Below are 12,849 nucleotides of genomic sequence, written 5' to 3'. Positions count from 1 at the left end.
CTCTCTCTCTCTCTCTCTCTCGGTATTATTATCAGCAAGGATTTGAAGTTCACCAAACAGAGCATAAAAGCTGAAAAGAAAGCACAAAACATATTAGGTTACATAAAGAGACAATTCAAATACAGAGATATATACACTGTAGGCCTACTACAGCTGTAGGCCTATACAGATACACCATTAAATAAATACATTTCAAATTCATCTTTTCCTCTCTTTTATAATATATTAAAAACTTTTCCTTTATTCTCCCACACAATCTACAACTTTACCCTTTGAGTAAGTCTATCGGCAAAATTGTTATTCACACTTACACTAACGTAGGCCTAGGCGTGAATCCAAGGAATTTGCTCTTGATTTTTCACTAACTTTTACCCCCGACTTGGCCACGACCCCCGACTTGGCGTGGCCAAGTCGTGAACTGGCGTGAACGATACGTGACAATGCGGAAAGATGCGTGAACGTGTCGTGAACTTGTCGTGAACTAGTCGTGCCAATGCGTGCCATGTCGTGAACGTGGCGTGAACTTGTCATGAACTATGCGTGAACGTGTCGTGAACTTGTCGTGAACAGTGCGGGAACCTCCCATTGCGTGCCAGAAATTCGTGCAAGTGTCAGGGTACCCATAGTCTCTATCTATTCTATCTTTCGGGTTTTTGCGTTTGTAATACCTCGTGTGTTTGAATGTACTTTTGATGGTATACGAAAATTTACGTAGAACTAGTTATACAACTTAGACAAAACCAGGACCCATACAGTGGACAAAACACTAAATATTAAAACTGGTGTGTGTATATATATATATATATATATATATATATATATATATATATATACATTATATATATATGTATATATATATATATATATATATATATATATATATATATATATATATATATATATATATATATATATATACTTTATATATATATATATACAAACACAAAATGCAGCCATTTCTAATCCACTACAGGACAAAGGCACGCTGGCAACTGCGGATTGGTGATGGTGGAAGACATATTTCTAATCGCTCACTGCATACCAATCTGCTATGGGTACCCCTGGCTAGTACAGCTTTGCTGATATACTGTATATGAATAAATGTGTTATTATGTAGGCTACTTATCTGTGCACATTTGAGTGTTTATATGTGTATACGTGAACTGTTTTTTTAAATGCAAGAAAATTAAGTTAATAGAAACTTAATAATGTAATCCAGATATCGAAACTCGATTGCTACTAACACCAAATTAAAAGAAAAGAAAAAACTTCACACAAATGTGGTAAAATTATATAGACCCACAATTGTGCAACTTGCAATATTAACGTGTATGCATCTTCATCCTGTTTTCCAATTGGCGAGTCAGTCGCTTATAAGGTCTTCTCCTCTTCTTGTTCTATTATTACCATTATTATCATTTGCTAAGCTACAACCCTAGTTGGAAAAGCAGGATACTATAAACCCAAGGGCTCCAACAAGAAAAATAGCCCAATGAAGAAAGAAAATGGGTAACAATTAGAAGAAAAGTTTAAGAACAATAACAACATCAAAATAAATCTTTCATTTATAAAGTACAAAAACTTGAAAATAACAAAAGGATAAAAATTTCAAAATAACAAGAGGAAGAGAAACAAGATAGAATAGTGGGCCCGAGTGTACCCTCTAGCAAGAGAACTCTAACCCAGACAGTGGAAGACCATAGTACAGAGGCTATGGCACTACCCAAGACTAGAGAACAATGATTTGATTTTGGAGTGTCCTTCTCCTAGGGAACCTGCTTACCATAGCTAGTCTCTCTTCTGCCCTTACCAAGAGGAAAGAGCTACTGAACGATTACAATGCAGTGACCCCGTTACCCCTGGGGTGAAGGAGAATTGTTTAGTAATCTCAGTGTTGTCAGATGTATGAGGACAGATGAGAATATGTAAAGAATAGGTCAGAATATTAGTGTCAGGGAATTCCTTAGACATTTTTCCCTGGTAAAGATAGCACAGCTTATTTCTGATTAGGTATGGTAAAACAAATTCAGAAATTTAGAAATAACGTTTAATTACAAATTATAATATATTAACACCACTATGGTTTATGAAATTAAAGATAGAGTATTGAAATAAGAAAATAAATAACGAACAACAAAAATATTAATTATCTGTCTGACACCCTTTTAATATCAATTACAAAAATAATAAATCACCAAAGGTCTTGTTACGAATAAATACCTCAACAATTGCTCAAGAAAAATAAACCTTACAACACAGAACATAACACAAGTCACTGTTCATGGGTCTCTATGACATTTCATCATCATCATTTCAGCCTTCAAAAGTCCTTTGTTGGATGTAGGCCTTCCCCAGGTTTCTCCACAGACTTCTATCGCAAGCTATTCTGTGCCACTGTTGCTTATGTTGGTCTAAGTCATCTCGCCAGCGGGTTTTTTGTCTTCCTCGGTTTCTTGTGTATCCTCGGGGTGTCCAGAAGGTTGTTCGTGATGTCCATCGGTTGTCTGTCATCCTGGCAATGTGCCCTGCCCAGTTCCATTTGAGCTTGCTAATGGTTTCAAGGATATCCATTACTTTATGACATTTATCATACGCTAAATAACACACCAATTTGGATTTCGGATTCTGAGTCACCTATATAACGTATGCTTCGATGTAACAGCGGGAACCTGTGATTATAGTTCGAGTATTTCCAAAAAGTGCATCTATTGGTCCAGGACTGTTTCCCCAAGGGTCGAGGATTACCCTAGCTGAAAACAAAAAGGAAAGAAACATAACTTGTGAAATTTAACTACACTTATGATTAATAACTTAATTCGTAAAGACTTAATTAAATATGCACTTTGACAATTTTAAACACCTTTAAAGACAAAAACTTTAAAGATAAACATTTCACAAAAACTGATATAACAATATTTCGTATAAACACAGGCAATTAATCCACTTACTGCACGGCTAGGTGATTATAACGTGACTAAAGAAAATAGAAAATTTATTTTTCCAAGTCTATTATGGAACTGAAAATACGAGGACAAAATCGTTAACAGAAACTTCGCAAATACTGTAACTTCAAATCCAGTCAATAGATGGTGTTACTAACATTATGAAATTCCCTTACAATTAGGTGTATGTGTAGACAAAGGGAAAGTGAACTGTAATCAGAGAGAAGGGTCTAAAGTAGTGCTGTCTGGCCATCTTCCCAGTCAAAAGACCCAATAACTCTCTAGTGGTAGTATCTCAACGGCTGGCTAGTGCCCTGGCCAACCTATGGATATTCTAGCATAACGCAAGTTGCTCCTCCCAGTGGGCTCTGCGTTAATAAAATCAATCATTCCAGGAACTCGTAAATTCTTCCACTATGACATTCGATTCTCTGGAATGACGATAGCAAGAAGAAGAAAGACCTCGCGTAGCAATGTTGCCAGAAACATTGATTTCGTATTCGCCAGTGTCAGATTCTTGGCCACACGATTGCAGTATTACCACTCAAACAGTAGTCTATGCGAGACTCCGATCATAGTTAATGACTAACAGTAGTCTATCGTTACGATAATGAAAATTAATGTTCAAATAGTCTTTTCTGGTCATATACTTGTTACATTACAAAATACATTTTGAGTGTATATGCATACACGCATACATACTGTACATACATGTGTGTGGGTGTGTGTGGACTGGCACAGAAAGTCTATAAACAGACGCAAGTGGAAGGACATGTTTGAGGCATTTTTTCTGCAGTGGACTAATAACGACATATACTATATATATATATATATATATATATATATATATATATATATTACTTTTTTTCTGAGCGGGGATATCTTGACGTGGTGAAAGGGTTTGTGTATAGCCATAATCAGCAAAATTGTACTAGTCAGGGCTACCCATACTAGGTAGGTTTGCTGTGAGCGATTAGACTTAGGGGCCTAAGTGGTGATGAAAATGGCCAAACCCCAGACATGATTATCATGTCTGAGGTTGTAGTTTGTGTGTGTGTGTATATATATATATATATATATATATGCATGTGTGTGTGTGGGGGGGTGTAATTTAAAGAACTTGCACTACGTAATAACAGCGTTATCACCAAAAGTGCTTGCTTTGTTTGCATGAGAGCGCATGTGAGCCCACCCATTAACATCTACGCCAAGCCAAGTATTACACTATGTCGCCTTGTTTAAAAGTATAGCCAATACGAAGATCTACATTTATTTGGATACTGGTTAATGTACACAACAAGGTCTATTAGAATATTCTATATAGACCTTGGTACATACCGGTCTCGTATTTTGTTTAGTCCCATCTCGATATAATCCACTGATTTGAGCGCGTTCGATTAGTTTACCCTTATCTTTATTATCAGTATATATCTTTTCAATCGATAATCCTTCGCTAACGTAGAGAGTACTCTTGGTGATACTTTCAAGATTCTGATCTTCATGATAATTTGTTGGACAGAAACATGTGGTTTGTTTAATTTCTCATCCTTGTTCTTGATATTAATATAGTAATAGTCTTGCATCTTCGGTCAGTTAGTTCTTCATGCATGTTACAAAAGATTTTTCATAATACTGACCATCTTTCGCGTTTAGATTTTCCTCTCAGTGTAGGGGCTGCAACTTCACCATCCTTGTGAGCTAAGGATGAGGGTTTAGGGGGCATATAGGTCTACGAGCTGAGTCATCAGAAGCAATTCCCTTGCCCACCCTGGTCATAGCTTGGATGGAGAGGGGGCTTGGGCGCTGATTATATTATCATTATTATTATTTGCTAAGCTACATCCCTAGTTGGAAAAACAGGATGCTATAAGCCCAGGGGTTCCAACAGGGAAAATAGCCCAGTGGGGAGAGGAAACAAGGAAAAATAAAACATTTTAAGATCAGTAATAACATTAAAATAAATATCTCCTTTATAAAACTAAAAACTTTAACAAAACAAGAGGAAGAGAAACAAGATAGAATAGCGCGCCCGAGTGTACCCTCAAGCAAGAGAACTCTAACCCAAGACAGTGGAAGACCATGGTACAGAGGCTATGGCACTACCCAAGACTAGAGAACAATGGTTTGATTTTGGAGTGTCCTTCTCCTAGAAGAGCTGCTTACCATGGCTAAAGAGTCTCTTCTATACTTGCCTAGAGGAAAGTGGCCACTGAATAATGATTGTGTAGTAACCCCTTGGGTGAAGAAGATTTGATTGGTAATCTCAGAGTTTTCAAGTGTATAGGGACAGAGAGGAACATGTAAAGAATAGGCCAGACTATTTGGTGTATGCGTAGGCAAAGGGAAAACGAACCGTAACCAGAGAAAATAATCCAATGTAGTACTTCCTGGTCAGTCAAAGGACCCAATAATAGAGGAAACTAATATATGATAAAAGTAAATCAAATCATTTTCAAAATCTTCGAACCAAGGTCTAGGCTTTATACCTTGCTTTGAACCATATTTGGATAAATCGAAAAAATATCATATAAATATTTTTATAATTGTGTAGCTAAATGGATTTGCATAACTTTATGTAGTGAAGATTATTCTCATTATTCACTTAATAAAAGAAATATGTATTTGAAATTTTATGATATATAATTTCTTTATTGATTTAAGTTTCTTCATAATGCAACAAGTGATAAAGCATTCAAAATGAGAGAGAGAGAGAGAGAGAGAGAGAGAGAGAGAGAGAGAGAGAGAACCAAGGTTTACAATCGCTCTTAGAAAAATACAAAAAAAAAAAACTTGATTTCCACTTGTAAATTATCATATTTGCTTGAGAGAGAGAGAGAGAGAGAGAGAGAGAGAGAGAGAGAGACTAATTAGGATCCCCGCCTGTTAATTATGCTCTTGCCTTCGTAATATATAGCTGTAATCAATACTGTAATGTGGTTATACACCGGCGTCCAGTACACTACAATACCATAGTCCCTTCATGACTATTCCCGCGCGCAAGAAATTACAGTAGAACCTCGACTTCCAAACACTCGACGACACGTATTCGACTTACGGACATCAGCCTTACAAATGTTCGACTTACAAACACAAACCCAATTGAAAATAACAAAGATAAGGAAATACTGCAATAAAACAATATAATATGATTTAGTACCATAAGCAAAACAACAGTTATAATAACCTGATTATATATTTTATATGAAACCCGACTATTTGTTGACTTTTGTAGCCTGAAATCATAGGCATGGAATTCAGGTTAGGCCTATCCTAGGCTAAAATTTAAAAAAATTCACCTTACTAATGAATATGTGTATTAATCCACAAGACAAATGAAAAACTATTAAGGAGGGAAGAGAGAAGGTAGAAAAACTGGATAGGACACATAAGAGATTTTATGGACGAAGGTTTAAAGGCCACTCATGAATGGCAGAGGCAAGGGACACTGACTTTGCCCTGTCAAACCAGGACAATGCCCTAGAGACTGAATATACATACATATGATCAGCAACCAAGCCCATCTCCAATCCAGCTAGGACCAAGGAGGGCCAGGCAGTGGCTGCTGATGAGTCAGCAGATAGACCTATAGGCTCCCCGAACCCCGCCCCCATCCCTAATTCACAAGGATGGTGAGTTTGGAGCGACCAGAGGAACTAACGAATTTGAGTGGGACTCGATCCCCAGTCTGGCAATCACCAGTCAGGGACGTTACCACATCATCTCCCACTTCACACTTCATAGTCCTCAGCCATGTAGGCCTGGGACTTCAAACTCTTCTAGTGCCTTGTGGAGCCCAGCTGAACGTTTGGTGAACTAACCTCTCTTGGGGAGTGCGAAGAGCATCCCAAACCATCTTCATGTACCCCTCACCATAATCTCAACCACATATGGCACTCGAGGAATCTCTTATAGTTTTATTTCTAATCCTGTCCAGCTATTTAACTCCCAATATCCTTCTGAGAGCTTTGTTCTCAAATCTACAAAATCTGCATAAGTAGTGGACCAAAAACCCGGGGGAACCTGAGATATCATTCCTTCAGTCGGTATTACTCCCATCAACTAATCAACTCATTGCTATCTGTTAGGCAAAACTCTTATATAGGCCTACTACTAAAACAGGATCAACCAACTCTCCTCTTGGTAAGTGAAAATGAGAGCCTCAGGGCTAACTGTATAGAAGCACAAATCAAATGTAGCCGTTTCTAGTCCACAGTAGAACAAAGGCCTCGAACATAGGTAGTAGGTAGTAGGTTGGCCAAGGCACCAGCTGCCCGTTGGAATACTACCGCCAGAGAGTTATGGGGTCCTTTGACTGGTCAGACAGTACTACGTTGGATCCTTCTCTTTGGTTACGATTCTTTCTCTTTGCCTACACATACGCCGAATAGTCTGGCCTATTCTTAACAGATTCTCCTCTGTCCCCACACACCTGACAACACTGAGGTTACTAAACAATTCTTCTTCGCTCAAGGGGTTAACTACTGCACTGTATTTGTTCTGTGGCTACTTTCCTCTTGGTAAGGGTAGAAGAGACTCTTTAGCTATGGTAAGCAGCTCTTCTAGGAGAAGGACACTCCAAAATCAAACCATTGTTCTCTAATCTTGGGTAGTGCCATAGCCTCTGTACCATGGTCTTCCACTGTCTTGGGTTGGAGTTCTCTTGCTTGAGGGTACAATCAGGCACGCTGTTCTATTTAATTTCTCTTCCTCTTGTTTTGTTAAAGTTTTCATAGTTTATATAGGAAATATTTATTTTAATGTTGTTACTCTTAAAATATTTTATTTTTCCTCCTTTCCTTTCCTTACTGGGCTATTTTCCCTGTTGGGGCCCCTGGGCTTATAGCATTTTGCTTTTCCAACTAGGGTTTTAGCTTAGCAAATAATAATAATAATAATAATAATAACATGTCCTTAGTCATGTCTGGGGTTTGGCCATTTTCATAAACACGCTGATCACTGCAGATAGGTGATAAGAAGAGGCTTCAGTCTGATCACTCTCAGAAATCCAACCTACAGTACTTTGAGTGGCCCCAAGGCCAATATAAAGCTCTATATTGGCCTTGAGTGGCCCTGACTATTACAGCTTTGCTGATCATTGCGGTACACAAGATTATATATATATATATATATATATATATATATATATATATATATATATATATCTGTAACTATATCTATCTATCTATCTATTTATCTTTCTATATATATATATATATATAATATATATATATATATATATATACATATATATATATATATATATATAAATCAACACTTCTTCACACATATAATATATATATATATATATATATATATATATATATATATATATATCTATATATATCAACACTTCTTCACACATATAATATATATATATAAACATATATATAATATATATACACATATATATAACTATGTATATATATACATATATATATATATATATATATATATATATATATATATATATATAGATAGATAGATATAGATAGATAAATAGATAGATAGATAGATATAGTTACAGATATAGATATATGTATATATATATATATATATATATATATATATATATATGTATATATGTATACATATATATATATATATATATATATATATATATATACATAGTTATATATGTGTATATATTATATATATGTGTATATATATTATATATGTGTGAAGAAGTATTGATTTATATATATATATATATATATATATATATATATATATTTATATATATATATATATTATATGTGTGAAGAAGTATTGATTTATATATATATATATATATATATATATATATATATATATATATATATTATATGTATATATAGACATATATATATATATATATATATATATATATCTATATATATATATATATATATATATATATACTTATATATATATATATATATATATCTATATATATATATATACTTTTATATATATATATATATATATATTTATATATATACATTATATATGTGTGAAGAAGTATTGATTTATATATATATATATATATATATATATATATATATGTATATATATATATATATATTATATGTGTGTGAAGAAGTATTGATTTATATATGTATATATATATATATATATATATATATATATATATATATATATTAAGAAGTGGGAAAAGGGAGTGTTAAGAACTAAAATTTTCTAGCTTAAAAACTAAGAATTAGTCCCTTCAGGTACGAAGTACCACCATATGACATGTTAAGAGGAAAATTTGTTCGCCTTCCTTCATGGCATATCTCTCTCTCTCTCTCTCTCTCTCTCTCTCTCTCTCTCTCTCTCTCTCTCTCTCTCTCTCAGGAGAATAAACAGGTGTCTTTCTGCTCATCTTCTAAATGAGGATATGACATCAGAGGAAATGCCGAGACTCGGTCTTGTAAAAAAGGGAAAATAAAAACGTTACCAGTGTGGCTCATTCGTGTCATTTCTCGATACCAATTTGGACTTGGAAGAAGTTTTGAATTTAAGCCATACGGCCAGGAGCTGGAACCTAGGAGGACATTCAATGCCCAAGCACTTCTGGGATGGGTGGAACACCGCAGTTGCACTGTGGAGTAAAAATGCAAAGGTTGAACAAATAAATCGTTGGCACTTCAGAAGTTCAAGCCTGCAGCGAATGCTTTATGTTGAACAGGCTGACATAAGTCTCTCTTCATAGTATTATATATGACGTCTATTTTAACGTTGTCCCTGATCTTGAAATATTTTATATTTGTTCAATACTTCACGTGTAGCTAATTCATTTCCTTATTTTCTTTCCTCACTGGGGCCCTTGGGCATATAGAGTTGTTGGGTCCTTTGACTGGCCAAACAGTACTACATTGGATCACCCTCTCTGGTTATGGCTCATTTTTCCTTTCCCTACAACTATACCGAATAGTTTGGCCTATTCTTTCCACATTCTCTTCTGACCTCATACACTTGACAACACTGGGATAACCAACCAATTCTTACTTGCTCAAGGTGTTAACTACTGCAAGGTAATTGTTCAGTGGCTACTTTCCTCTTGGTAAGGGTAGAAGAGACACTTTCGCTGTGGCAAGCGGTTCTTGTAGGAGAGGGACACTCCAAAATCAAACCACTGTTCTCAAGTCTTGGGTAGTGCCATAGCCTCTGTACCATGGTCTTACGCTGCCTTGGGTTAGTGGTTCTCTTGCTTGAGGGTACACTTGGGCACACTTTTCTATCTAGTTTCTCTTCCTCTAGTTCTGTTAAAGTTTTTATAGTTTAAATAGGAAATATTTATTTTAATATTGTTACTATTCCTAAAATATTCTATTTTTCCTTATTTCCTTTCCTCACAGGGCTATTTTCCCTGTTGGGGCCCCTGGGCTTATAGCATCCTGCTTTTCCAACTAGGGTTGTAGCTTAGCATTTAATAATAATAATAATAATACCAGCCACCCGTTGAGATACTACCGCTAGCGAGTTATGGGGTACTTTGACTGGCCAGACAGTACTACATTGGATCCTTCTCTCTGGTTACGGTTCATTTTCCCTTTGCCTACACATACACCGAATAGTCTGGCCTATTCTTTACAGATTCTCCTCTGTCCTCGTATACTTGACAACACTGAGATTACCAAACAATTCTTCATCACAAAGGGATTAACTACTGCTCTGTAATTGTCCACTGGGTACTTTCCTCTTGGTAAGGGTAGAAGAGACTCTTTAGCTATGGTAAGTAGCTCTTCTAAGAGAAGGACACTTCAAAATCAAACCATTGTTCTCTAGTCTTGGTTAGTGCCATAGCCTCTGTACCATGGTCTTCATTGTCTCGTGGATTAGAGTTCTCTTGCTTGAGGGTACACTCGGGCACACTATTCTATATCGTTTCTCTTCCTTTTGTTTTGTTAGTTTTCATAGTTTATAAAGGAAATGTTTATTCAAATGTCATTGTTCTTAAAATGTATAATTTTTCCTTGTTTCCTTTCCTCACTGAGTGTCTAAAAATGACATTTATTCCCCTTGAATCAAAATTAATCTTAGTTTTACGAGTATTCGTTTTCTAATGTATTTCTCAGTTTCTATGAATATATGTTTGAAATGTGATTATTTTACTCCACAGAAGTAGTTTTATTATATTAACTATATCAATGAGTTTGTATGAATTAGTATAATAATATTTAAAGTAATAAGCTAACTTTCTTGCAAATTTTATCCATCTAGATCAGATAAAATGACGTATCATCCCATTGGTGTCAAACTTCTTCCTGTGGAGATTATATATATTGTTTGATTATTGTAAGGACACATGCCAGTAATTTAAACTTGACTTCTGGACGAAACCCCCTTTTTTTTGTATGTTGGGTTACAATTAAATCACTTGATGTTTGTAACGTAACCCTTGCAATTTGTAAATGTGACAACATTGTACTATTTCCGAGTTCTCTTCCAGGGTGGAAATGTGACACGGGCGGGCTTCTACCAGCGGACTCCAAAAGGCAAGTAATTAGAAGATAATCTCCTGAATCCGACCACCATCATCACCTCGTGAACCATCGCATTGTTGCAGCAATGTTCTTATAAGAATACTCTGTAACCCCGTTTGATATTTGTTTAATTTTTCTATCAAGTAACTAAATTTTGTTCATTTGTGGTAATGTTAATGTTCGCTCTTTAACGTAACTCTGATGATTTTGTTTGTGTACTTTAAATATTAAATATATGTCAAACTTTTTAATTGAGTCTTTGTGAACCTGTGTGGCATCACCCCCAAAAGAATTAGTGCATGAAATATAGTTTTGAATCAAAGGTAAAGTAAACGGCAGATGTATCCTAAGTAAGTGTGTTTCTCAGTTATGTAACTTGGCCTCGTGCGAAGTTGGTGCACGAGGGTTTACAGGTAAAAAAGTTAATTTATGTGGTTGTAAATTCCCCAATATTTCACCATACTGAGCTATTTTCCCTGTTGGAGCCCCTGGGCTTATAGCGCCTTGCTTTTCCAACTGGGGTTGTAGCTTAGCAGGTAATAATAATAATAATAATAATAATAATAATAATAATAATAATAATAATAATAACTATTAACCTTAGCATATATTAGTTTATACCTTGAATAGTGAGGAGCTATACAAATATTCATAAAAATGAATTTAATCTAGGCGGTATATAATCACATGACAAGTATAGCTTATTCTTCAAGCACCTCAACATTTAAAAATAACATTACAGCAAAAACTGTAAAAAAGAAAAAAAAATATCAATACAGGTCTAAAGCTAGGAGCGAACGAGGATCACTGAACCATGTTCAATAAATGAAAGAAGATTGAATTTTATAGCCTCGTTTTATTTTCATGGCTGTTCCACTTTCACTTTTTGTCATGCACGGACAATGATCCGCGCGAACGCCACTTGCAATTACTCCATGGCAGAGTTGCCAGGTTTTCTAAATATAGAAAAGGCCAACTTCTAATCTACTAGTTTCAAAAGGCCAACCTATTGGTAGAAATAGGCCAAAAGTATAGCAATTAAGGCCAACCTTTTTTTATGATGTTACTCAAGGCCAACCAATTTAAAAAAGGGCCAAATTTGAGGCTTTTGGTCTGAAAAAGGCCACCCTGGCAACCCTGCTCCATGGTCAGCTAGGCGCAATGTTACCAGATATGGGGATTTATCCCTAGATTTGGAGATTTGGGGTGTGCATTCTGTACAAATTTCTATGAAGAAGAAACCAAGATGAGTAAACATTTATATTGTTCTAATTAATTTACTTACACTTATATGTAGTGAGTTATTTCTATATTAGTAACGCCTACATGATCAGAAGAAAATATATTTGTGAAAATGGGGAATTTTTGGGTTGTTTTAGGGATATTTCATCACGAGTTTTTGAGGATTTTTAAACTAATCCATCTGGCAACACTGGCTAGGC

The sequence above is a fragment of the Palaemon carinicauda genome, chromosome 17, assembly GCF_036898095.1.
Source record: "Palaemon carinicauda isolate YSFRI2023 chromosome 17, ASM3689809v2, whole genome shotgun sequence".
NCBI lineage: Eukaryota > Metazoa > Arthropoda > Malacostraca > Decapoda > Palaemonidae > Palaemon > Palaemon carinicauda.
Note: the sequence above shows the minus strand (reverse complement) of the source record.